This window comes from Typopeltis vanoorti, chromosome 11, assembly GCF_054136105.1.
Source record: "Typopeltis vanoorti isolate ZY-2024b chromosome 11, IOZ_Tvanoo_1.0, whole genome shotgun sequence".
Classification (NCBI taxonomy): Eukaryota; Metazoa; Arthropoda; class Arachnida; order Uropygi; family Thelyphonidae; genus Typopeltis; species Typopeltis vanoorti.
Window position 1 is genome coordinate 82,139,081 of NC_143559.1, and position 27,578 is coordinate 82,166,658.

Here is a 27,578-nt window from a genome sequence, read left to right on the forward strand (position 1 = left end):
CCCAGTTACCTTTTTCATGAGAGGCGAGTTCACCTTCAATGAAGTTGAATTAGCGGAAGCTGGACCCATGGGAATAATGGGAGCTAACACAGTGGAAGAAGTTACATGTATATCCATGTGGAAGTAGCAAAATAGTATATTACCACAATATTCAAATTTCGGGTTTTTTTTTTTTTTTTTTTTCTCTCTCTCTCTCTCTTCCGGAAAAACAAAAGAATTGGCAACTTGTGTGCAGAACACATGACTTCACATAAAGCTAGCCTGGTATCCCCTAATGCATAGCACACTCTACTCTTGGGTACCTATAATGTTATGTGTTATTACACTGCCCAGCCACTTTGAACTTTTAATGAGGTATTTGCAAGTTGAAGTTCCCATATTATCCACTTTTTTTTTTAATAATAAAAGAAAGAAAGAAACATGTTGAGAATCAGCCGAGTCACTATAGCAGAATGACATAAGAAGAAGAAAGCCACATTTAACTGGTTAGCTATTTCACCAAGGTTATTACAAAACCTATCATAAGGCTTCCCTCATGGGAATTTGCACCTTTTCCCTCTAGAGAAAATAAAAAGTTCCAAAACATACAAAGAGTACCATGTAGATTCTTGCAACTCAAAAATGCATTATGCATTATTAATTATTATTGCAGTATTATACATTATTGATTATGCATTGTGCCATGCATAGGTGTGTGTAGAGTGGTTTTAGCGCACCTGAAGGATAAGCAACTTTTTCGTATTTTAGTTGATAATATCTTTGTTAAATTACTGTAGTTTTTAACAAAAATATGGGTGTGTGACATTATGGGTGTGTGATTGACTGAGCTATTTAGTTTGTAAGTAAACCTTTTTTTTTTTTTTTTTGGTTGTTGTTTAAATATGATATTGTCAAAATGGTGCAAAATATGTTGCAAGATGATTTAAATTTGCAGGACTTTGTGCAGTGAAGTATGAAATGTATTCGCTGAGAAAATGAAAGGATATGTAGAAGAAAATTAAAACTGGAGACAGCGTGTAATAAATATTTCAAAAGTGAGTGACTATTAGGTGATGAGAACACAGTAAACGTTAATAGAGTAGACAGTATCAACAGTGTAGGATGGAAAATGTCAGCATTATTGTTGAACGTACAGCCATGGAAAGAGAGGTGAATGAAATGGACATTAATAAAGAAATATCACACTTGAATGCTATCTTTCATAAGACAAAGTGTGAAATTGAAAAACTGCTGAAATAGCATGAGATCAGCAGGGCTGAAAAGAGAAAGAAGCAGGTGGTTGAAGTAATAATAAAGACCAAGCTACCAAACAAGAAAAACAACTTAAGAAAAAAATTTATGTACGAAGATTTGGCGATCAGGAGAGTACTTAATGAAAGTGTAGCAAAATCATGTTTCCCTGAATAAAAATGCACAATATTAGTGCATTTTATATAATATATACACGAAAACAAAAGGTAAAAGTATTATTTATTAAATATACTACCATTTATTTCAGTCTGAAATTAACAGACTATTGTCAGTGGCTTAAAAAATAGTTTTTACATGATAGAATGCAAATAATTGATTTATTCAAAAAAAATGAGCCGTGTGATGTTAAATCGCCGATAGCGTTATGCTTTCATTGAAGAAGAGGTTAATCATAAAAGTGTAAAATAAATTGCATAAATTATATATACATATATACAGAGGATGTAATTATAAATTAGGTGTCAAATCATCCACCAATTGGTGAAAGTGACCACGAAGTGATTACCTGGGTGATTGCCAGCAGTGCAAGGATCCCTGTGAGAAAAGGGTACATGTGGAACTACAAGATGGGTGATTATAAAGAGCTCAGGAGACAGCTTGCAGGTGTAGCATGGAATGAGGAGTTAGCTGGAAAAGAGATCAATGCAGCTTAAGGGATTTTCAAAAACTATCTAGTAGATGCAATGTCTAAATGCATTCCAAGAGTGAGGAGGTTAAATAGGGTAGGTGTGAGATGGATGAATAAAGAGATTAAGCATGCAATACAGAGAAAAAGGGCATTGGGGAGGCAGCATAAGAGAAGTGGAAGTAACCAATTTCATGAGGTCTACAAAGACCAGGCAAGGAAGGTGACTCGGTGGTGAGAGTAGCTAAGCTAAAGAGAGGTATGAACAGCAGTTAGCTAATGAAGCCAAAAAGAATCCTAGGGAGTTCTTTTGATATGTATGTAGCCAGCAAAAGAAAGAATGATTATGGTTGGAGGAAATGGTATAAAGACAGCTGTTGCAGAATGTGTGGCGGAGATATTTAATGAGCAGTTCATAAAGATCTTTCAATCTTGTGAATGTGACTTCATGGAGAGATTGAGAGCAGTTGATGATGAGGAGGAGAGATTGACTGTAAGTGAGCAAGAGGTGTTTGGGGAGTTGAGTAAACTAGATGTAAATAAGGCTGTGGGACTTAATAATATATCACCGCATATTCTGAAGGAATGTGTCAGAGAGTTGACACCTTCCTTGACATATTTTTTTAATACGAGTCTTGCGCTTAGTCAAGTTCCTAAAGAGTGGAAGGAGGGCAAGATTGTGCCACTTCATAAAGGAGGTGATCAAACTCAAGCATCAAACTATAGGCCTATCTCTGTGTCAGGTGTTGTGGTTAAGTTGTTGGAGAAGCTTGTGAGAACTAGGATCCAGAGTTGGGTTGACAACAATGGTATAATCTTTGGTGAACAGCATGGATTTGCTAAAGGGAGGTCATGTTTTAGTAATCTACTTACTTATTACAATAAAGTGACTGCTTCCTTGGACAGAAGAGAAGGATACACAGTAATATACTTGGATTTCGCAAAAGCTTTTGATAGAGTACCTCATGATAAGTTGACAGTCAAACTAGGGAAGATGGGGTTGGATATTAGATTAGTGCATTGGATTGGAGACTGGCTATCTGATAGATATCAACAAGTTGTGTATGGGAGTGCAATATCCAGGAAAGGGAAAGTGACTAGTGTAGTGCCTCAGGAGTCTGTTTTAGGGCCATTACTGTTTTAACTTGTATATTAATGATATTGGGGAAGATTTGGATGGAGATATTCAGTTGTTTGCAGATGATTGTTGCCTTGCAAGAAGATTTGAATAAATTGAGTGATTGGGCAAGCAAATGGGGACATGAATTCAATCTTGCAAAATGTAAGGTTTTAAAATTTGGAAAACAAAGATGGGATGCAGAATTTATGCTTGGTGAGAATATATTGTTGGAGGTAGAGGAAATAAGAGATCTGGGGGTGATAGTGGATAAGGATCTAAAATTTAGGGGAGACATCACCAAAATTGTGAAGACAACACAAAGACTTCTGGGAATGATGCGGAGTACACTGACGTGTAGAAGTAGGGAGATTCTTGTTCCGTTGTATAAGACTTTGATTAGGCCACACATGAACTATTGTGCCCAGATTTGGTCACCGGGTTTTCAGAAGGATGAAGAGATGTTGGAAAGGGCGACTGACTAAGGAAGTTTCTGACCTCTGGAATGTTGAGTATGAGGAAAGATTGAGAAGATGTAATTTGCAGAGTCTGGTGGAGAGAAGGAAGAGGGGAGATATGATAGAGACCTACAAGTTGGTAAGGGGTTGTTATAAGATCAATGGTGGAAAAGTTCTACAGAGAATAGTGGGAGATCAGGGGAGAACCAGAGGTCATCCCTGGAAATTGTATAAAGAGGGTGTGAGTAGGAAAGTGAGAGGCAGGTTTTTTTCGTGCAGAGTTGTGAATGATTGGAATGCCTTGCCTGAGATTGTGGTGTCTGCAAGGAGTTTGAGTGTGTACACGGTATGATGAGATGTGTGTGTGTGATAAAAGGACCTCCCAGATGAGTCTTTGACTCCATGAGGTCTTGGGTAATAATAATAATAGTAATAATATGTAAAAGGCACATTTCAGACCAAAGAATGTTGTAGTCTGCCTCTATTCCATGTGGCGCTAATCCAGATTTTTATCAGATTTTTTGTGAAAAATATGATTGATGTTCTTGTATTCTTTTTTTTTTCTATCAAATGTCCAGTATGTCCAAAGTAGGAAAGATGGCAATCACATGGAACCTGATATACACCTGGAAGAGACATAGGTGAGCATTTATCTTTAGAAGAGAGAGAAATATGTTGACAGTTTATTAATAGGAACATAAGTCGCTACTAAATCATATTTCTTCAGAATTAATTCTTGAAATCGCTTCTGAAATGCCAGAGACATATGGGATTGGAACCCAACGTATTGATCCCTTGTTGTTAAGTTAGGTTTAGGAGTCAAACAGATGTTGTGTAGTGCTTTCAGAGAAGTCATTTAATTTCATATATTGTTTGATAGTAGAGTTCTTCCTATAAATAATGGGGAGTTGAACAATGTCTTAGCTCGTCAAATTCAACACTTTATGATTGTTGTCTTTTGAGAAGGATGATGTGCAGATTGTTGAAGAATGTAACATCCCGTGAAAGTGGGTTTTCTATAAACTGATGTTAAATTACCTGATGGCAAGCAGATGTAAAAAAAAAAGGTAAGGCAAAGGAAATAATTATCTTTGACAAATGATTTGAGAGGCAAGAAGAATTCTGTCAGAGAAGATGAAAAAGAATTGTTAAAAGAGGCAAAACTGAAGAGCAAGAAAGTGAAGATATAAGTCTTCTATGCTATGATAGAGTGACCTGAGGAGGAAGGCACTGGTAGCTAATGAATCTATACATAAGCTGTGCAGAAGGAATGATTTAGGATTTGTGAATCTGTGGTCTGTGTTTGATAGAAAGAAGGATTTGTATGATGCTGATGGACTGTATCTAAATGGTTTTGGTGTTAGTCTAGAGTGAGAGAGAGAGAGAGAGAGAGAGACTTGTTTACTGAGCATGCTGAAGTGCAAATTCAGGAAAGCTTGTGCAATTCGGGTGGAAGCAAGTGAGTTTTTGTGAAGGTACCCATGAGGCGAGTGAGCATGTGATTGACCAAATATGGGATCTAGACTCTTAAGCTAAAATATTGAATAGGGTAGTCAATTCAGGAAAGTAAAGGTGGGTGAGGGCCTAAAGGGATACTGCATTTCTATACACTAGTGCCAGAAGTTTCAAGAACAAGAGGGAGGAGTTTTTGACATTGATCAGTGCAACCTTGCCAAAAGTTGCAGGCATTAGTAAGACTTGACTAACAGCAGATGTACTTACAGAGATAGAATGTGAAGGGTTTAGTATTTTCAGGGAAGATAGAGAAGATAGGATGGGAGAGAAGTACTGCTGATGACAGCAGATGAATTGCAGCCAAAAAAGAATAGGAGATAGGGTGGTTGTGCATTGGAAGCAGTCTGGTGTGAAATCAAGGTCAGTAAGACAAAATATACAGTTGGTTGTCTGTATAGGCTAGGGAGACAGGTGATTATGATAAGATTAGGAAGAAGCTTAAATTGTGGCATGGTGCCAAACATTGTAGGGTAAGGATGTTAATAGTGCATGGGAAATAGTTATCTAGAAGATAACTATTATCTAGAAGAAAAAATATTAAATTATATATATAAGATATGGAGGGTTAATCAGGTAGCGTTAGATTATTATTATTATTATTATTATTCAGGCCTCCATGGAGTCAAAAGACTCATCATGGGAGGTCCTTCCTAAGAACATAAAGTCTGTCAAGATTCATTGAGGGGAGGTCCCCCTTAAGAAACACAAAGTCTATCATACCACTCCTTAAACTCATCCACTGTTCTTGCTCTCACCACTCCATCAGGCAATGTATTCCACGGTTCAATCACCCTCCACGCAAAGAAACCACTCCTCACCCTCCTGCTCACAGTTTCCTTTTGCAACTTCCAGGTATGGCCTCTTGTCATCACTCCTTCCTGCTGTTCAACCAAGCGAAAGAAACTCCCCAGTGTCAACCCTGTAACCACCTCTCAACAGTTTAAAAGTCTCAATCATATCACGTCTCCTTCTATCCACCAAACTCTGCAGTCCACATTCCCTCAGCCGATCCTCATAACTATCTTTGTACAGTCCTGAAACAATCTTTGTTATCTGCCTTTGTACCCTTTCCACAGTTAATTTATCCCCTTCAAATCCTGGGGACCAAATCTGAGAACAACAGTCTAAGTGTGGTCTGATCAGAGACTTATACAATGGAATAATAACCCTTTTATCTCTGCAGGTCAGTGTCCTTCTCATAATTGCAGAAATCCTCTGTGTTACCTTCACCACCTTTGCAATATGTCCCCTAAATTTCAGGTTTCTACCAATCATCAACCAGATGGATAAGTAATAGCTTTAAGCACAAGCTGCAGAAGAAGAAAATGCTGTGGAGGGTATATAAAGAGAAATTGACAAGCAAACTCATGAACAGTACAAGGCTCAAGCATGAAAGGTGACCAGCACAGCAGGGAAGGCAAAATCAGATTACAAAAAGAATTTAGTTGCCACATGATGAAAGAAAATCCCAACCAAAGAGTTCTTTCATCATGCAGCAATTAAGAGGAAGAATGACTATGGAAGATTAACTTGAATGACTGATGATGGTCACGAGGTGATAGAAGCAGATAAAATAGTTGACTTACTGAGTGAGTCAACTTTACTTTGCAAAAAGTATATCATCCTAGTGAGCTTACTGCTTTAACATATGTGACAGACACTAATGTGGGAACAGAGGTGGATGAATTGGAGGTTCTTAGGATATCGCAGAATCTCAATATAAATACAAATGTCAGATTAGATGGGATATCAGCTTGAGTTTTGGAAGAATGTGCAAGGGAACTGGACAAGCATCTGACTAGGCTCTTTAATTTAAGTATCAGCTCTGATAGAGTTCTAAAGGAGTAAAGAGTAATGAGAGGTTCTAAGTAGCAAATTATGTAGCAGATTATGCAGTAGCAAATTATAGACCAATCAGTATCTCAGGTATAATGGTAAAAGCACTTGAAAAATTGGTCAAACACAGAATTTAAGAATGGGTGAATAAAAATATGATACTCTATGAGGGACAACATGACTTTGTAAAGGGTAAATCATGCCTAAGTAATCTGCTAACTTTTATAATAGAGTAATAACAGCTGAATTGGATAAAAGAAATGGCTATATGATGATTCTGCTGGATTTTACAAAAGCATCATTTGCAGAATATCGCATGTAATTCTATTACACAAATTGGAACAAATGGGATAGATACGATACTAGTTAAGTGGATAAGAGGGTGGCTGCTGGACAAATATCAAAAAAAGGTATAACAGCATTGAGGTGATAACAGGTGAATAATGATGTGCTGCAAGGTTCAGTGCTGGGACCACTGCTGTTTTATGTACAAGTAATATAGAAAATAACCTGAAAGGAAATGTTGATGATGTAAAATTAGGTAAAGTATTAGTTAATAAAGGTGATGTGGAGAGCTTGCAGGATGATTTAACCATGCTACCAGCCAGGACATACATACATATATATATATACATACATATATATATATATATATATATATATATATATATATATATATATATATATATATATATATACACGTCCACATTACCATGGAATGCGAAGTGCATATTACAATTTTAATACCACTGATATTACATTGAAATTTATGAAGGATATGAAGCTTTTGAGAATGCATATTTGATCTTTAATGGCCGGTAAGGTGGTTAATAGGCTGTCAGCATGGGAAAAGATAACGGATGTCAGTTTAATGTGGAGAAATGTAAAGTTGTGCATTTTGGGATAAACAGATTACAAGCTGTGCATCACATTGATGACACTGTACTCCAGGAATTGAGATTTAGGTGTGGTGGTAGACAAGTTTAGAGTTAAAGTTTACATTACAAGTAGAGATGAGGAAGTTATTCCTCTTCATAATACCTTGATAAATACACATCTAGATTACAGTGCTCATGTCTGGTGTCCTGGGCTTTTTTGGGAATGAGGAAGTGGTGGAGAAGATTCAGAGCTGAGCGACCAAGATGGTGAGTTGTCTGTGGAATGTTCCCTATGAGGATAGATTGAGGGGTTGTGGATTGCATTAGTTAGCTGATAGAAGAAAAAGAAAGAGAGGATATGATAGAAAAATTTAAGTTGCGTAAAAGGTTTTATAGGGTTGATATAAAGGAAATATTTCAGCACTTGGCTAGAGGGGCCAAAATAAGGGATCATCCTTGGAAGTTGAATAAAGGTGTGGTTAGTAGGGATATGAGGACTAGGTTGTTTGCTTGGAGAGTTGTGAATGAGTGGAATGAGTTGCCAGAATCAGTTGTGAGTGCTCTGTCTCTTAATGGGTATAAGGAGAGTATTATAGATAGTGTGGATAGTTTAGGTCTCCTGCAATGAGTCTTTGGATTCCATAGAGATGCCCACACAATAATAATAAAGAACTAAATTAAAGCCAAATTTTAAAATGTCAAGAAACGCAAAAACACAAAATACAACATGGAAAAAGGAACAAGGAGTGTGGAGGAGGGAGATGTAGAGAACAGACAGTTCTTTGAGGACCTGATCAAGTCTGAGTGATCAGATCCTCAAAGAAGAGAGTAATATGATGGATTTCACTTCCTATGCTCATTCAGAATAATCCCATTTCCTATTATAAAATCAAATGACATACAACATACTCTGCATGCTAAAAACAAAATTCATGATCCTTATGAAAACCAGTTATGTCCATGATGCATTGTTCAAATAATAGGTGAACCTAATGATCGAGATGTATAAATTGGTAAGGGGCAATTACCAGATTAAGATGGATGAGATTTTTCATAGAATATCTGGAAACGAGTGGAGAATGAGGAGGCCATCACTGGCTACTGTATAAGGCAGGTGTGAGCAAAGGAGTGAAGAGTAGATTTTTTTACATGGAAATTAGTGGGTGATTGAAATACATTGCCTGAGAGTGTGGTGAGTGCAGAGACAGTAAATGCATATGATGAGCTGTGCATGTGAGAGTGGGGACCTCAATGAGTCTCATGACTCCATGGAGGTCTGTTAATAATAATAGTAATACCCATCATAAGGGAAATAGAACTGAATGTGAGAATTACAGGAATTCCACTAATTGTTCCATACAAGATCTATGCAAAAATTGGAGAGTCCTCAGTCTGTCCTCATAGCTAACACTGTGAAGTTCAAATATCATTTTTGTTATCTTCCTCTGTACCTTCTCCAAGAGTAAGTTATCTTCTTAAAATCCTAGTGACTAGATCTGAATATAATTCATATGTGACATGATCAGGGGTTTATACAGTGGAATTACTACTCTTATTAATTAATTATCTACTACTCTATGCTAGCCAAAGTCCTTAATACTACAGCTATCTTCTGAGTTACCCTCATCAATTCCAAAATATCATTACTTCCCATAAACAATTTTACTTCAAATTAATCTTATCTGTCAAGACTCTAATACTGTTATATCATCTTCTAAGAGCATCAATCCACCTATATCTTGGTCTTCCTTTGGATTTTTTCCTACCATCAAACACTTGTTTTGCATCAAACACTTCCTTTCCCACTCTGTTTAACAAAGTAACCACACTGCCTAATATTATTCTGCATACATATTCCTGAATGCTAATAATGTCAAGTTACTTCCTAATACCTTTACCATCTGTAAAATTCTTTGCCAGTTTGTTTGATCCAGCAGATTACTTTTCAGTATTCACCCTAGTTCCTTGAGGAAATGTGTGTGTGTGTGGGGGGGGGGATTTTGGATAAAGCCAATACAGAATACAATTTAGTCAGCTAAATCCCAAGTCATCAGCATCTGTCTACAAGTAGCCCAGTCAATGGTGCACTCAGGATTTAATCATGGGGGGGGGGGGGGGCGAGTTGAGTAGACAATTTGAGATTACACACCACTCATTGCATAGAGCATCTGCAGTCGCCAATACATGATACCCGTGATCTCTTCTGGCCTGGCTCAGGCAAACGAAGTAGCACTCAGTCCACCCCCGAGCAATACTTCATTCACCTTGTGTTCACAGCAGCCGCAATTCCTGAGAGCTATAGAATATTCCCACCTTATGTGACCGCTAATTCATTAGTATAGAAATTGAAGACACGACATAACATAAATAAAATAAAATGAATTTTAATTAGGAAAAGATTTTTGGAAAATTTTCTAGTTTTTTTTCTGGGGAAGACCCCCCCTCTGTATATTATTATACAGTATATTATATTATATATTATTATATAATTATATTATTATGATGCGACACCTCCAGGGAGTCCAAAGACTCATCAAGGGAGAGTGTGCCAACAGCATCAAACGAATGAACCCTTCCAACTACTAACTGTACTCAAACTTGCTTGACTTTTTGCAAGCCATTAGTAGCAGAGACCCTACCAATCGACCAACCTTGAAGAAGATATTTTCTTGGCAAGTTGAATTTAAATCTCAAATTACCAGCCAATTCCTTTTTTTGTTTTTAACATCGGAATGGAATGCACATTAGAAGGTGAGGATCAGACATTAGGGTGGAAACCCCAGTTAGTTCCCCACATTCTTGAAAAGATTATGTGAAAGTGTCAACTTTTCGTTATCTAACTTTAATCCTTAATAATAATACTTGTGTTTATCTTTTTTGTATTTCTATTAATAAATGCTAGAGAATTGTTTTCTTATTGAAATTCATTTAGTAAATCCTCCAACTATGATAGAAGTAATTTATGCAGCATTTTAAATCAACTTCAGTATGAATGTTGCAAGCTTTCCACAGCACACAATCATATACTGGAACCAATTTTCAATTCTTATGCATTAATGCTTGGCATTCATCGCAAAATATTTCTTACAAATATTGTTAGCATATTATGGCACATTAAATTATTACTTCAATATAAAATCACCCTCATTAGAATTAAGTAATTTTTTTTAATACATAAATCCAAAATAAGTCCTTTCCTGAAAAGGAGGCATATTAGCCAGCAAAAGTTGGTTGATTGGTAGTGCCTCTGCTACTAATGGCTCAGCAAAAAGTTAAGCAAGTTTGAAAGGGATTCGATGCTGTTGGCACACTCTCCCTCAATGAGTCTTTGGACTCCCTGGAGGTGTCACATAATAATATTCAGTTTCAGGAATGAAGCCAAATCCCCCCCCCCCTGCACTCCCAATCACTGAGGTTGATGCTTTCCAATGATGCACTAAATAGAGATAATGTCCCTAAGCCTAATATTAATCTGTATGCCTTTTGTTGAGTTGTAGGATTAAAAAAAAAAAAAAAAAAAAATTAAGTCTCTGGAGAAAAATCCCCTTGCCAGCACCAAAATGAGGGCAATTAGATTAGGATGTAGGGGTAAAAAAAAGTCTACAAACTGTTTCTCTAGTCTGTGACTAAGTTATTAAGTTTATCTGGAAATATGATCAAAGCAACTTCGACTATGAGTCTGTGTATTATGTGTGCATTCTTTTGATAGATTTCACTGTTTTGTGGAATGAAAAACCCTAACTACCTCCATATACAAGAGTATATGGAGGTAGTTAGTACTTACTTTCAGCTGAAAAGTCTTCTAAACTTTCTTTGCATTCTGAACAGGAATTGAAGTCAGATTTTTTCCAAAGGCCATTTTATCAGGGGTGAATGCTTGTCTTGAAATTCACACTTGCTCTTGTTATCATTCAAGGAGTGAGAGGGGCGATTGAAATCGGATTAGCGGAATAATGAATTACTGACCATTTAAAACTATATATTTAGAAATTTATGTACATTCAATCATACAAATACAACATTTATTTTACAAATGATATTCTATCTTTTTCAATTTAGCTACTTGAATACAAATTCTACTCTACGGTTCTTCTTTATGAGCTAGTCAATAACATCGTCATAAAAAGTTGGTTGTAACTTTTTTTCCCAAGCAACACGCACACTTGTAAAGGCTGGTTGAAGCTCACTGGCTACAGCTACTTTGACTGCATATGGACTGTGTTTAAGACAACGTGAAGGGAGCGGAGATGGCTATGCGCGCATAGTCATTTCCGCATGAAATCACAGTGCTGCTGCGAGGACCTGGAAGCTCCGACAACCGAGCAAGCCAAGGTAGCTTTGACTAGATGAGTAAGCATTGGCCTTCGATACACAATGCAAAGCTCAATTATTGCCGCACAAGCTTAAGACGTCTTCTGTCTACAAAAATAAAAGCCTAAATGAAATGCTTATAAATGCATGCATCTATTAACAAATAAATATTACTTCTTTCTCAAGTAATGAGCTTGCACAGCAAGCATGGAGAATTCGCACCTGCATTTTATTTATATAGACTGAGCTACTGAGATCGTGTCATTAACCAGAATGAAACTACAGGCTTTCTTCGGGAGATTTAGCACAATTTAAGGATGCTTTTATTATTTTTTTTAATACTGAATTTGTTGTATCAGTTGGTTTCATGCTGGTAAGTCAAGATGCCTGAAGGCTCACCCATGTGGGCAAAACGTTCATACAGCAATGTTTATTGCTAAGAGAAATCCATACTGTAATCTGCCAGGAAAACCCGAATGCATAGCTGTATAATGTCAGCGCCGTAACGTGGGTAGGTCGAACGGTGCCAGATTAATCGGGCGCCGATTTACCACGCTACGAGACTGTATACAATATTTTTATATTGTACATGGTGAATACCGAAGTATTCTTCAAATGCTGTGTGCAAGTGTTTTATCATTTGAAACGAACAATCAGAATTCCACAGGCTAAAGTTATATCTATAAAGTATTATTTACTAAAGACGAAAGAAAGAGTACAAGCTCCAGACGTGTGTGATAACATATCCGAAGTAACAGAAAACAAAACATTTCGAATTAACATTACAATCTTTTTAAAATCAATCAGTCAGTAAGTAGACTATGGACCTCATACGGACTATATCATAATATGCAATTCTTTTGGGCTTATGGACTTTACTTACTTAAGGAAATTACACCGGGTCTGATTTCAACACCTTGTTTCTTTTAAATGTATTATTATGCAATACCTCCAAGGACTCGTCGTGGGAGAACACACTATGTTACTAGACAATTCGCCCCCTTCTCTACTTCTGAATACAATCCATAAAACAGCACTGCGCACACCTTAGATTAGCTAAATTAATGTTTGATTTATACGAGTCAGCTTTAGAAATAAATCGACAAACAAAAGAGTTGAAGGCAAATAGAGTATACCTACACCTTCCTGTAGGCAACCTATTTCTGGAATATTCCCGGTTCCAGAATAAAATTCGTTTGTGTGAGTACTCGCAATGGAATTAAATAAAAAGGAAAGAAAAGTAATATTAAGAAAAGAAAGTTCTGTTTTTTAATATTGTGCTGTCAACAGCCTAACTAATTTTGGGATCAAGGAGCTACCGATAAGCTTGATACCTCGAGAATTTTTATTGGACCAACCTGAGCGCTGGGATCCAATCGAGTACGGAATTTTGGAATGTGGTAGTTGCATTTGGGGTTATTGTGAGGTGCGCTTTTCAAGAATATTAATTAAGACAAATTTCACTGTGCTAATCATAGCATGCTACACAAAGTAGACTGAATTAACTAGAATTATTCATACACTGCAATCAGCATCATACGGTTTAGATGTCATGGGCTTTGTTTCTTCCTGACTGTTTGAACAATTATTTTGTTTGACAACATTACGATGTCAAGACCTATCTGATTTGTTGGAAAGGCAAGTTATAAATAAGTACTAAAAAATTAAAAGAAAAAAAGGCGAACGGATGATTTCATATGATATCATTAGCACCAAAATGACCGCCCCCCCCCAACACACTTTATTTTATTAAACACAATTTCATGCGCATGACTATTTCTGGGCTTTCATTCCATGGCTCCTCCCCAAAATTATAGACGGCCAAAAGCAGATGCAAAATCAGGATTGATTGAATATCTATCTGAAATGTATTCACCTACATACTAAAGTAAACAATATGGATGCCAATATTTCGCCGTGTGCGATGTTGTAGCGCCTTACCGTATTTGCGGTTAGGAAATACGGTAAGGCGCTACAATCACTTATGCTGCCCATCAAGAACAGTTTACTTTCTACTTTAGCTAGCTTTCTTTTTGCTGCGTAAATAAACGCTGAGCAGAAACAAAACCAAGAGGAATGGATTAACCCTCTTGCTATCAAAGTTAATGAAAACCTTGTGGCACTCATATACTAACCCGGAAGTGCTTTCGACGAGTTTCCGCTTAACTGCTCTCTGCACATTTTGATGTGGGTCAAGGTCAGTACAAACTCTGCCACTAGAAATTGACTATCCGTATATCCTAAAAAATTATTTATCTATATAAAAATCCACCTCGGGTAGGTCGACTTTGCCGTGTCGCTACGTTAAGAATTTGTAGACAGTGAGAGGCTATGAATGAAAGCTGAAATGTCGCGAACAGTTTCGCGACATTTCAGCTTTTCGCGAACATACAGTTAGTAAGTTTCTTTTTGTTATGAAAACAAACAGGTACGCATGCATGCAGTAGGCGTTAACCTTCTCACTAGCAATTTTAAAAAGGCTACTAGCATACTTATACTTACAAAGGTGTTGTCGATGATAATAACTCCAGGTATGTAAGAAATATCACGTGATAATAAAATTATATAACAAAATATATAAAATCAAATATATAACAAGGTCTCATCTAACGTTACTTCTATATATATTCAAGGACGGAGTTTCCCGGACAGCAACAAAGTTATCCCTGCTGCGATGTATAAATACAACCACAAGCAACTACGCAACATCCGAGATACTAGAAGAGGCAGTTAGTTGTTTGCAAGGTGACGTAACAACTTCAGTCCTCGCACGTGGACGCTGTTAACTAACTACAGCTTTGTCGCTATAGCAACTGTATTGATCAATTACTATTTGTCAGAACTTTTCCAAGCCTATGACAGTAATTTTAATATATATATATATATATATATATATATATATATATATATCCTGTTTTCTAATGTTGCTTAAACCTTATTGATCTTTTTGTGCTTGATCATCCAAATTTAAGTCAAAGTCGAAAATGGATTTCATGAACTTATATACTGAGTTCGGGGTCCAATGTAATGTCGTGTGTTTCTTCTTTTTTTTATTATTATTATTACGTGACGTTTTCTTCTTTGCTATGAGCTCATCCATAAATTAAATAATAGAATCGATGAACGTATTTATTTAGATGGGAGCAAAAATCAGGGCGGTTTGTCAATGGATCTTCAGATTCCCTTCAAATAAATAAATACTGTGTATTATTTATATGATGCATATTCGTTAGGTTGCATTAAATTAGGACAGTCTGTGAGTGGATCTTTAATTTCTCTTCGAATAAATAAATAAAAGTGACACTTTAAAAGATTGATCAGAGGGCGCAGTGGTGTCAAAGACTTTTTTTTTTTTGCAAGGTCTATTAAATGTGTACTTTATTATTATTATTATTATTCCTGACACCTCCAAGGAGTCCGAAGACTCATCGCGGGAGGACACCTACAGCTGTCTCAACCACTACACCGAACCTCTACTGCGAATCATCTCCATCAACGCCATCTACCGGCCACCACAACTAGTACTTTTTGTCGGTAAATTGCGTGTCGAGATTTTGTTGTGAAATAAGAAAACCAAAAATATATAAATACTTATTTAAAAAAGATATAAGCCACACAAACTTTCCGGAAGCTTGCAATCTTCGTGTGAAAAATCCTTGTACACTGCGACCTTCACGTACTGGTGACATTGCTAGATTGGAGATTAATTGATCCTGAAAATTTTAAGTCTAGGCTTTTAAAGCTTGTACAAATGACGGTTTCAGTTAGTCGATGTTAAACGCACACCGACAAAGATCAAAAACTAGAAAGCAGTAAAAGTTTAAAAAGATGTAATAAATCCTTTCATACATTTTATTTCCTTCATAGAAGTAGGCAGAGTTCTTTTAACTCTAACTTTTTTTGGGAAATCGTAGGGTGGACAGTCTGACCATTAGCTGTCATCGAAAACAGAGCCAGTGGCTAAAGATGATTTTAAGCCATCGGATTAGAGTATAGCAGACAAGTACCGCCATCTAGTGATCCTAAACCTTAACAGTTCAAAGCATCTGATGTAATGTTTAGCTTGTATGCAGCCATTTCAATGGAAATAGAGGCTGTGCGATTTGATATGTAATCTTTTGCTACAGACCTAGCTGTGGATGTTCTCCTGATCCTGATGGAGTGAGGCCAATGGTGTGTGTTAGAAGGAACGCACAATCTTGAAAAAATAGCAGAAATAGAAGAATAATTAACAAATTGTCAGAGGCGCAAAAATATATATTTACTCTATTGGTACTACAGTATTCAAGAAAAGTGGAAACGATTGTAATTTTTGCAACATACAATAAGAGTCAAAATTCATTCATAAAAGAAACACTCAAAATTCAGCAAACGTAGAAAATATGTAACCTACACATACCGGCCACTGAATTAGAAACATTTATGGAGATGTACGTAAACGTCACTTACACAGTGTATATGCAGAATACTTGGTCTATTTAAGAATGCTGCTGATCAGTAATCGGCAATAGTGTTGATCACAATGGGAAAAACAAAGGGTCTTTTGAAGTTAGATAAAAGGCTTATTGTGAGTGCCCGTCTGGAGCCACGATTTTGAAAACAGCAGAGTTGACTGGTTTCTCAAAAGGTGAGCTATCCCGGGTGTTTAATCAGTGAAAAAAATATATTTCTTGTCTAAGAATCATGACTGTTATCCTAAATCAGTCTTCAGGAACAGACTGGAAACGTCTGAGAAGGCTTGCAGATAAACAGAACTTCCTGTGTGTAGCAATGGACGGAAGCATTTAATGAAGGTAATTCCCAACCCATATATCACCGAACTATGGCAGAAAAAAAAAATCTATAGATCACACAGACACACATACACACACATTCAATGAACTATCCGAGTAAACTCAAGTGATCCTCACAATGATGCTAATTTACCAGTTTATTTCCACAACTCAACTTACCATTGGACGAAAAAATAGTTTGTTGTATACAGGAAAACCTCGCTTAGCGCGATTAATTAATCCATCAATTAATACGCGCTAAGTGAAATTGCGTTAAGCGAATACACTAAACAATAGAAATGATTATAATTCATCCATCAGATAGAGTAAATTTCAAAAAAATTAAAAAAAAATTATATAAGAGCTTTATTAGAGGACAAAATCATCAAAAATCAATTGCTTACATTTTTATTTCATGTCTGAACATTTGATTGAACTACTTTTTTCCAAAAAAAAAAAAAAAAAAATTAAGGAAAGGGGTTTGAATACTGCTCACCTTTTTCATCTTGTCATGCAATTTGCGACAGCTGGCGACCGCTTTTTCAAGATTTCAGCGGACTTCGAAGCTTTGTTCCATATCAGGATCAGCATCAAACAAAATTTCCCTAGCATGATCAAATGCGATTGAAAACTCTCAAGCTCTTTTGCAGTTCGTTTCTTAGTCTTAACATTCTCTTCTTGTTTGCACTCCTTACCTTTCTTCTTGATATGCACGCTGTTCTTCTAGTTCAATGAGATCATTCTCGCTTAGCTGTTCTGAATGGGAATCGAACAAGTTTCTTCATTATCCAGTTCATTAAATTCAAATTCTTTTCCTGTTGTGATTTTTTCAATAATGTTAGATCTTGGATTTTGCGCACGATAAACTAACATAGGCTTAAGTTTAAAGTTGCCTTCGGCATTACCTCTTAATAAAAGCGTAAGACGATCTTTAGATATTTTGTATCCTAGATGAAATGTGTTACTTTTAGCTAAGAAAGTTTTGGTCAGCATACGTTTTCAAAAGAGACCAGTTTCGTCGACGTTAAATATTTGACAGTCGTCATAATCACCCTCCTGAATTATCCTTTGCAATTCAAGAAACTTGGCCGCAGAATCTTTATCAGCAGCAGCAGATTCCCCAGTTATTCTTACGTTATGCAGTCCAGTTCGATTATTAAAACGGTCAAACCATCCTAAACTCGCAGTAAAACTTTCACATTCCTCTGGAAATTTGGTCTCTTTCGATGAGGTAAAAATATTAAGAGCTTTTGCCTGAATATTCCTTGTACTAAGAGGTATCCTTTTTCGGTTACAATCATTAACCCAGAGTGATAGAAGACGCTCCATCTCGATCATTAAATGGCTTCTATTTTGATGATCAGCATGCTTAAAGAAGCACTAGCAACTTTTCCTTGTTCTTTGCATTGTTTGCTCTTATTTAATATACTCTGAACTGTAAACTCGCTGTATCCCAAGTCTAGAAATCATTGTATTACTGGCGCCACTTTCATTTTATTTCTTCTTCTTCTTCTTCTTCTTCTTCTTCTTCTTCTTCTTCTTCTTCTTCTTCTTCTTCTTCTTATTATTATTATTATTATTATTATTATTATTATTATTATTATTATTTCTTTTCTTTTATTACGCTTTCTTTATCAGTCTATCTCTTTTCCATATGAGGGACTGAATATAATAAATCCTTATAGGTATCTAAATTAAACCAAAATGAAGGGAAAATGATTGAGCAAAGAGAACAGAGTTTGCACGTGCGCTTGCGATGATAGCTTTGAGTCAACTGCCGAGTGTTGCCATCCACCGCCCACTGGCTGCTACATTGACAAGTGCCGCCGCTCGCTGCAGATTGGCGACGAAAAAATTCGCATAACGTAAAAAAATCGCGTTAACTGATTAATCACTCGCTTAAAACGGGAAATAGTATCATTTCACTCAATCGCGCTAACTAATTATCGCTCATGTCGAATTCGCGTTAAGCGAAGTTCTCTCTCAGATCAGAGCACTCCTGGTATCGCTTTTTACAGTAAATCGGGACTCCTCCTCTGTAACTTACTACACTTGGTCTTGGGTTTAGTTGACGTGAAGCCTCGCCAATTTCAAACGTTCTCTCCTATGATGTGAGGATAGACGCACGGAGACTACAGTTCGCCTAGCATACAGACTACCTTCATGAAGATTTCTGAGTGCAGTGGAAGCAGATACTTTATTGAAAGTTTTTCACTTGATTAGACTATAAATTAAAGACGCCAAGACATTATATTATTAGTTTAATCCTTTATCCTAATATATTTGGATAAAGGATTAATCCGTGTGGAAAGGTTCTATACATCTTCTGTAGTAGTATGTGGCATTCCTTCACTGCATCTCCGTGATGCTGTTTGTGACTGTTGCGTTTGGTTCCACAATCTGTGAACCATAGAACGTGGGATGCAGCCATCTGGCTACCTCCAACTAACTTTGGACTAGTCTTACGATTGCCTTCCACCAGAATTCATCAGTTAAATGATGTCTTGTTAAATGGAAAATCACTCCAAAAATTCCGCTTTTATATATATGGTTTATATTCCTTTGGTAACATAAACCATATATATAAAAGCCATATATATATACATACATCTTACCATTTTGTTGTGACATCACACTTTTCTGTGGTGTTTGATTACGATGTCCTTTTGTTGAAAAGACCAGAATTAGCATCCTGTTTAGAACATTCAGAACTTAATATTATAGGGACTTTTCAAATGAAGGTGAGTTAGACAGTCTCTTGTGGTGCTGGTATGGTTTAACGCTTCTAAAAAGGGATTTTCATCCCTCACCCTCAAAAACAGAAAAACTGGATAAACATTTAATTATCCGACATACTACATCGGTCTCATTTTCTTTAGTTGCTTTAGCCGAATTCTAAACAACCAAAACCACAACGAAAAAAAAAACAAAAAAAAACACCTTATTGATAATGATGCATGCGCTGACTATTTTCCCAAGTAAGTAGAACCTATTGGCGCTAAGAAAACAGAAACATTATATTACAACTGCATTTCCTGTATATTTCATGCACTTGCAGATGTAACGGAAGTATGGCTTTCCTTGAAGATTTTATAAAAGATAACATCATATCTATTGTATGTTTCATGCACTTGCAGATGTAACGGAAGTATGGGTTTCCTTGAAGATTTTATAAAAAGATAACATCATATCTATTTTAGTCGTAATGTGCAGTAGCTCTTCTGCTTTTGTTTCAAATGACTTTTGGTTCTATTGACCCACAGCACATTGTTGAACTTCAGTTCTCCTCAGGCAGGAACTTGCTCTCCTTTAAATAACCTGGATAACCTTAATTACAGTCTCATCACTGAAAGTAATACCTATGATGAAACGACTTATCTCAATAGCAGGTCTTATAGTCTCATATTCTTTGTTTTCATTCTTATTTGACACAAGCTTAGAAAGAAAATCTCTCATTTCAAATATCTTCACAACTAAACAACGTATATGTTATTTATTCCACAATGCACAGCAGATTAACTTATCGGAATACATAATACCATGCAATATGGTGAGGTCTCATCAGTGGAAACTAGACCCTGAGATTGGAAGAATAAGGGAAACGTTATCTGTTTCAATATCGCATTGAAAATTAACAAGCATACAAACGAAATTATGGAAAACTACATCAAAACAAAGTCAAATCAGCAAACGCCTTTTTATTCTCGTATAGGTGATAGGCCGTTTTAGCCCTAACTTTTAGAGACTGAGGGGGAAGTTCAATCTCCGTTGGTAGCCAATTAGACATAGCTGGCCAGAGACTGTCACTAATTATATATGGCATCCAGTGAAGAGAGGTGGGTGATAAATGCCGTCATCTCGTGATCCCTAATCCTCCTAACATTTTGCGAATCTTGTGTGGGTTCTACGGTCGATTTCTTGAGTTTTACGAGATGAACGGCCCTAGTTTCCAGGAGAAAAAACCCGCTCTCCGTTCCTGAGATCCGCTAACTCGGGAACCAGTCGAAGAAAGGCTCAGAAAACGTTCCTCCAGTAAGCGGAACGAATATCATTTCGGGGACAGAACACCATAATCGCCTCCTTTCCTCATTCCATTTCTGATGGAATTTTTATACTTCGAGTATTTAACATGTTCTTCTGATCGCATTCTTAGGGAAACATTTTTTTACCACAGTTCTGTCACAGCTTGTTTCATTTTTACAACCTTTCAAAGTAATTATTCCAGTTATTATTATTATTATTATTATTATTATTATTATTATTATTATTATTATTATTATTATTACTTGACACCTCCAGGGAGTCCTAAGACTCATCGAGGGAGGACACCTACTCTACATCTCTTTGTCTCCACCACTCGACCTCATCCACAAACCGCCTCATCTACACTATCGCCATCTGCTGTCCACCATCACCACTATTATTTTCACAGACAATCACAATGAATCACAAACAATATCCAGAAATTTATAATTTCTGATTAGAGTTCTACTTCCTCTATTTTTAAGTGTATTTTAATACTCTCCAGAGTATTTTGTCTTATTCATGTAAATAGTCATGTAAATTATCCTGTAAATAGTCTTTTCTCTTAATATTTAGTATTGTATGTAACATGTGTACAGCCCAACGGCAATTAGCGATCTCTTTGAACAAATGATGTAAAACTTTCAAGGCTAAGGGAAACGCTCTATAGTCGAAACGGAATTTTGAAATTTTGTTTACAAGTTCGACCCTAAGTGACCTCAAGGTCAATGCAAAAAGGGGGCAGCAAAAATTCAAACGGATGTTCCGCTGGTTGACTTAATGAGATTAGAACACGAAGACGGAGAAAAAAGGGCTTGTCGAAGGTTCCAGAACCAGGAATCATATGACACCGTAAGGGGTTCACGTAAGTGCACGGGGTTTAGAAAACTGAACCCAGGGTCTCAAAACTGATGGAATATAAGATGGGACTTCCAGATACACTAGAGGGGGGAGTTTTTACACAGAGAAGAAACGAGGAGACGATGTGATAGAAAGCCTTAGAGTGAAGTCCTGACGTGTCGAGGAGGAAACCAAAGGAGGGAAGTTGGTGGTTAGAGGAAGAAAAATGCCGCATGCCGTCATTAGCCCAGAAGCGTAGATGACCAGGAGACGAAACAGCTGAGGAGCAGCCGAACTTGTCGATGAGCCGTTCCGCTTATCAAAGTCCGTGAAGGCCCTGACAATTCGCGACCCTTCTCCAGTGTGTTAACACGCCGAGGAATCGTCACCCACATCCCTCGAGCCAACCTGATGAATTATCGGTAACCCAAGGACTTGAAAGAAGAAAGATCCAAAACCGAGACAAAAAAAAGGAAACATAGGAAGTCGCAGCCAACGGAATTGGAGAATGCAACCCAACAGAAGACAGCAAATGTGAGTTAAAATATTGTTTTATTTAGACTGTGTGATGCTATGAGAATAGGTTGTAGAACTGGAAAAATACATGTCAGAGGGACATTAATAGCCAGAATAACTTTTAGAGACTTGTTCTGTCTGGATTTTGATGATTGCATCTAAGAATCTAAGAATGAGTATAGCTAATTCCTAGGAAATATTTTGGGTTATGATTTTTATCTAACGCCGGTATATAATCATGTATGGTTTTTATTAACTAAGTTTACAAATTATTATATTAATCGTAACATGCCCTTAACGCCGATTATTCAAGTATTAAGAAGTTTGTTAATGATATTTCTTTAAGCTGGATAGATAACATGATGTGTGCCTTGTAATAATTGAAGTAGAGATACATGCAAGTTTGTTTTTAGACTTTTTGGGGGGAATTATATAGGATCACCCTCTGTCTTATAGTTTAAAATATATGCCTGTTTTGTTGACTATTAAATCCTATGTTGCATTTTAAACGAAGTTTTGCTTGATCTTATTTTTTAATTGCAATGCATTGATCCTAAATAAAAATCAAACCTAAGCGGGAAATGTTGGTGTAAATCAAGCATGGGCAACCTTTCCTAGTTCGGGGGCCAAATTATCATTCTGTCTCCGAGTCAAGGGCCGGACCAAATTATTAAATAAAATAAATTAATATTAAATGAATTAAAACAAGTTGCTACTTCATATTTCATGTATTTATAACATAATGCTTTGGTATAAAGCTGTACATAAATTTTATAATATAATGAACGACATGACAATTTAATGGGAAGATTGGCCTTGTACTTCAACTACGAGACTATCAGTATTGACGTTAATAATACTTAAGGATAATCGCATAGAATTTTCGAGGTTTTCGTCCGTTATTCTTGTCCGAATTTTTGATTTATTGTATTTCATCCTCGAAAACAACTGTTCACACATATATGTGCCGCCGAAAAAACAAATGATTTTTCTTGAAAAGGCGTGTAAATTTGTATATTTTTCTTGCACCAAATAAACTTTATAAAACTCCGTCAAAGCAATGTTGTTAAATTGTGATTTTATCACTAAATCTGTCTGAAGCTCAATAAGTTCCATCTGTAAGTTTTCTGGCACATTTTTTTACATCAGCATCCATCTGACGAGCAAATATAGCGAATGTGGAGTCTTTATTTTTGAAGTCGGCAAACCTTGTATCAAATTGCTCTATCAGTGCCTTCAGTTCATCTCCATAACGAGTATAAGGGATATTTTTATGGGTTGCTAGAGTAGGAAAATGATAACAATTTTTAGCTCTTATTCTTATCTGACTTTCCAATCGAATATTCTTATCTGACTTTCCAACAATCCTAGTTTATTTCAAAAAGCTTTGACATGTCCATGCAGTTCATGAACCAATTGTCCTTGTTTTTACAATTTTAAGATTCGGATCGTTCAGGTATCCTATGACATCTACAAGGAATGCTAAATCACAAACCCACACTCATCATCTTTTACTTGGTTAATTGTGTTTCCTTTTATGGCGGTGATAATACTGGCTACTACAACTTCCATAACATTTGTAAATTTAATCGATTTTGCACACAGATTTTGTTGGTGGATAATGCAGTGAAAAGTTGTTAAGTTTTCCAAATGGATCTTTAGTTCAATTGCTCTTTAATGAACTGTTCCAATAAATCCCTTCTGTGCACCAACCATTGCAGGGGGCTCCATCAGTGCATATGCCAGATAGTGAACTCCATTTAAGCCTAAATCTCTCGAAGACTATGTTGACTGTTTCAAATATATCTTCACCGGCCGAAGCGCCAATAATTATTCTGTGATGTTGAAATCTGCATCAACTCCTCGAATAAATATTGCTAGTTGTGCTGTATCGGAGGCATCGGTGCTGTCATCCAAAGCAATTAAAAATGCTTCCAATCTAGCAATCTTCTCTTTTAAACTTTTTTTTTTTTTTGATATCATCTGCCATAATTTCTATCCATCGGACAATAGTAGGTCTCGACAAACGAATATTTTCGAAGTCTTTTTTCTTTTCAGGACATATTATACTTGCAACATCCAGCAGACATTCTTTGATAAATTCTCCTTTACCAAATGACTTAGAATGTTTAGCGATTTTTTCGTTTACCACAAACCTGCGTGGTAAGCGAAATGTTCAACAAGCAAAGCTGCTTCGTTCTTTGCTTGTTGAACATTTGCTGCTGGGTATCAAAGTTCTTCTCCAACTTCTGTATTTCAATTTTGGGTGATCCGCATGTCTCGAAGTAAAGTGTCTCCTCAAGTTGTATTCTTTGTTGACGGATACGGATTCGTTGCACAGCAAACATACAGGCAAACCTTTATTCGGAATAAAATAATAATCCTCCGTTTCAGTTGTCTTGAAATTGACCATTCTCTGCATCTACATTTCTTTTTTTTTTTTTTTTTTTCGCAATAACCCCTGACATTGTCCCAAATTTATAAGCGATATTCAGAACTGTCAAACAAAATTGTCTTCTACACCGCAGGCACCGAGCAGAACATAACATCAATGCAGTACTGAACAAAGCATAACACCAACGCAAGTACCGAATTGACACGTTGTAACACGTTCACACACGCCGCTAGTCAAAGAGAGAAAACATAGTGTGTTTTGCGCAAGTCATATGACGTCAGCTTAATGTGAGTTAGTAGAACACACCATGTTTTCTCCCACCATGAATCAGACAAACTTCGCTGAAATAGATTAGTGCCGGATCAAAAGAAGTAAAGGACCGGATCTGGCCCGCGGGCCGTGGGTTGCCCATATGTGGTGTAAATAGTAAGTGAGAAAAGGGCCAGGACTGCAAAGCAAATTGATAACTTGGGGACGATAAAGAGATTTTGTTGTGAAAGATTTAATAACCTACTGGAAGTACTATATTTCTTGCACTATATCGAGAGGCATGGATAGCACAGTCAAAAATCTAAATAAATATTTCCATTGCTCTTGGGTAGAAGGAGTATAGAATACAGAAGATAAGAATCTAGAGTAAAAGAGGAACGTATAAAATTAAGTGCCGAGAATATTACACTGTCGCAGCATCCCCTGGATATACTGTATATAAGTAAAGAAACACAATATATTACAATGGCGCATCGATAGGATATATAATAGGAAACACGAAAGATTACACTACCTTTACATATAGTTTTGCTTTCTTACAATTCTTTCTGAATCTACTGATCCTGTCGCCAGGAACTTTCGGTATTATCGCTTCTTTTCCGGGACACTTAATTAAATTCTTAATTCCTCAATGAAGTTCTGAATTATTTTTTTTTAATCTTTGCAAAGGACTTCTTCACACGCTTTCTTAGCTGAATAAAGATTCTTCTCTCGAATCCTCAAGGTCTGGTTCTTGTTTTCAAACATTTTAAGTTTTCTATAATCACATTTGAATAGTTGAATCTACAGTTCATCTCTGAAAGCTGCTCATTCTTTTAAAAAAACAAAAACAAAAAAAGGTTCACGCATTTTGTCAGCTTGGTTGGTCAAGTGCCCCCCCCCCCTTTCTAACCAATAGGCACAGGTTCAAATTCTACCTTAGCGCATGGATGTTTGTGATTGTTTTCAGGTAGGAGATGAATTTCACCTGTTTGAGACCACCGTCCTTGATTGCCTAAAGGTCTAAAATGTTATGGAAAAAAGTTCCATCTCCAGATCAAAAGCGTAATACTAATTATGCTTCTCCTCCACCTGAAGAACGCCAGTTATTGATTTTCATTTTTATATGTCGCACTTGTCAAGCGAACATTCCGTTAGCTTTTTTTTTAAAAAAAGAAGTAACGAAATTCTAGTGGCTATTGTTCTAGCAACTACACTGGTGTTTAAAAGATAAAGACGGACTGCATTTTTTAAAAAAATGTTCATGACTACAATCAAATGGGGACATAAATTTATTGCCAGCATACTAATAAATTATATTAAACAAAATGTGTTATAAATTTCGTACAAATTAAATTGCAATACGTTTTTGGCAAAAGTCGCAAATTTCCTAAGGACAGTTAAGAAATTAATGTACAGTGCTTACAGAAAACTATGCATATCGACATTTCAGTATGGAATATATCCACTCCAAATTGCGATGCAGCTCCACACTGTCATACCAAGCTTAGCACCAAGTGATTCAAGAGTTCTTGAGGAGAATTGGCCCTCCTCCTTCGGAGCAAGGATAAGGTCTTGTTTGTTTTCTAGAGGGAGAATTTCGAGCAGCAATGCGACTAGGCGAAGAATTCCTTTTTGTGGATGGCAATGCCACATCATATCGTACATGAGCAGTGGAGATACTTTTGAAGACCGAGGATATTAATCGAATCGAGTGGCCGGCACGCTCACACTCCCCGGTTCTTAACTCCATAGAACACGTTTCGGACACAATAGGAAGAAGCATTGTTGCTCGAAATTCCCCATCCAGAAAACAAACAAGACCGTATCCTTGCTTTGAAGGAGGAGGGCAAATTCTCCTCAAGAACTCTTGAATCACTTGGTGCTAAGCATGGTACGACATTGTGGGAGCTGCATCGCAGTTTGGGTGGATATATATTTCGTCCGAAACGTGTTCTATGGAGTTGAGATTTGGGAAGCGTGTTGGCCACTCGATTCGATTATTATCTTCGGTCTCCAAAAGTATCTCCACTGCTCGTGTACGACATGGTGTGGCATTATAATCCGCACAATGCCACACCAATTCCTCGCCTACAGTCACGGAACAATCAAACATGACGTTTAAGAACTTCTTTGCAATATCGTTCACCAGTCATAGTCCCTTTTCCCAGCACTTGTAGCTCAGCCCGTCAATTAAGCATAATGCCTCCCTTTCAAGAACATTCTCGCGATGGTAAGAAGTATCACTTTCACTCCAGATCATGTATCTTCTAGAATCTGAGGAAAGACTAAAACGACTCTCATCTATAAAGAGTACATTAGTCCATTGTCCAAGTTTTATGGATACAACACCACTGAAAACGTGCTCTACGATATGATGATAAAGGGACACAGACTATAGGCCTTCGTGCATACGTCCTCTAAAGAGATTCAACGATGACTTCTAAGGTCGGAACAGGCACTCAAGGCCTAAATCCTTGGAAAACGTGATGATGATGATGTCTTGCTAAAGTTTGTCGAGATATCCGAGTACTTGTGCTTGAATGGAGCTGACCTGCCGTGGTGCGTCGATTACGTTTTGCTGTTATAACCAAAATTCTGTGTTCATGCTCCATGGTAGAGCGAGGGAAACTTCTTAACAAACGTCTGGAACACATTCCAGCAGCTTGAAATGCTGCCCAGAGCCTGGATACAACGTTATGTGAGATTCCAAACTCTGTGGCAATATCAGTAATTCTGGGGCCTTCCTCAAGCTTTCCAATAATTCTTCCCTGCATTCAATCATCTAGATT

At 36.9% G+C, this 27,578-nt stretch overlaps 1 protein-coding gene across 3 annotated transcripts in view; it reads right to left on the reverse strand.

Moving 5' to 3' along the window:
* The window catches only part of LOC150101798 (calcium-activated chloride channel regulator 1-like), a 146,083-nt gene extending 131,378 nt beyond the window's left edge, over positions 1 to 14,705 (reverse strand). Inside the window, exon 1 of one of the 3 annotated variants that reach the window (XM_090400349.1) lies at positions 14,608 to 14,705. The gene's annotated coding sequence lies outside the window, so the exon portion shown is untranslated. Of the gene's footprint in view, positions 1 to 12,874; positions 13,026 to 14,493 lie in introns of those variants that run through there. The other 2 variants (XM_090400348.1, XM_090400350.1) reach the window with 2 other exon arrangements.
* Positions 14,706 to 27,578: the final 12,873 nt, after the last annotated feature.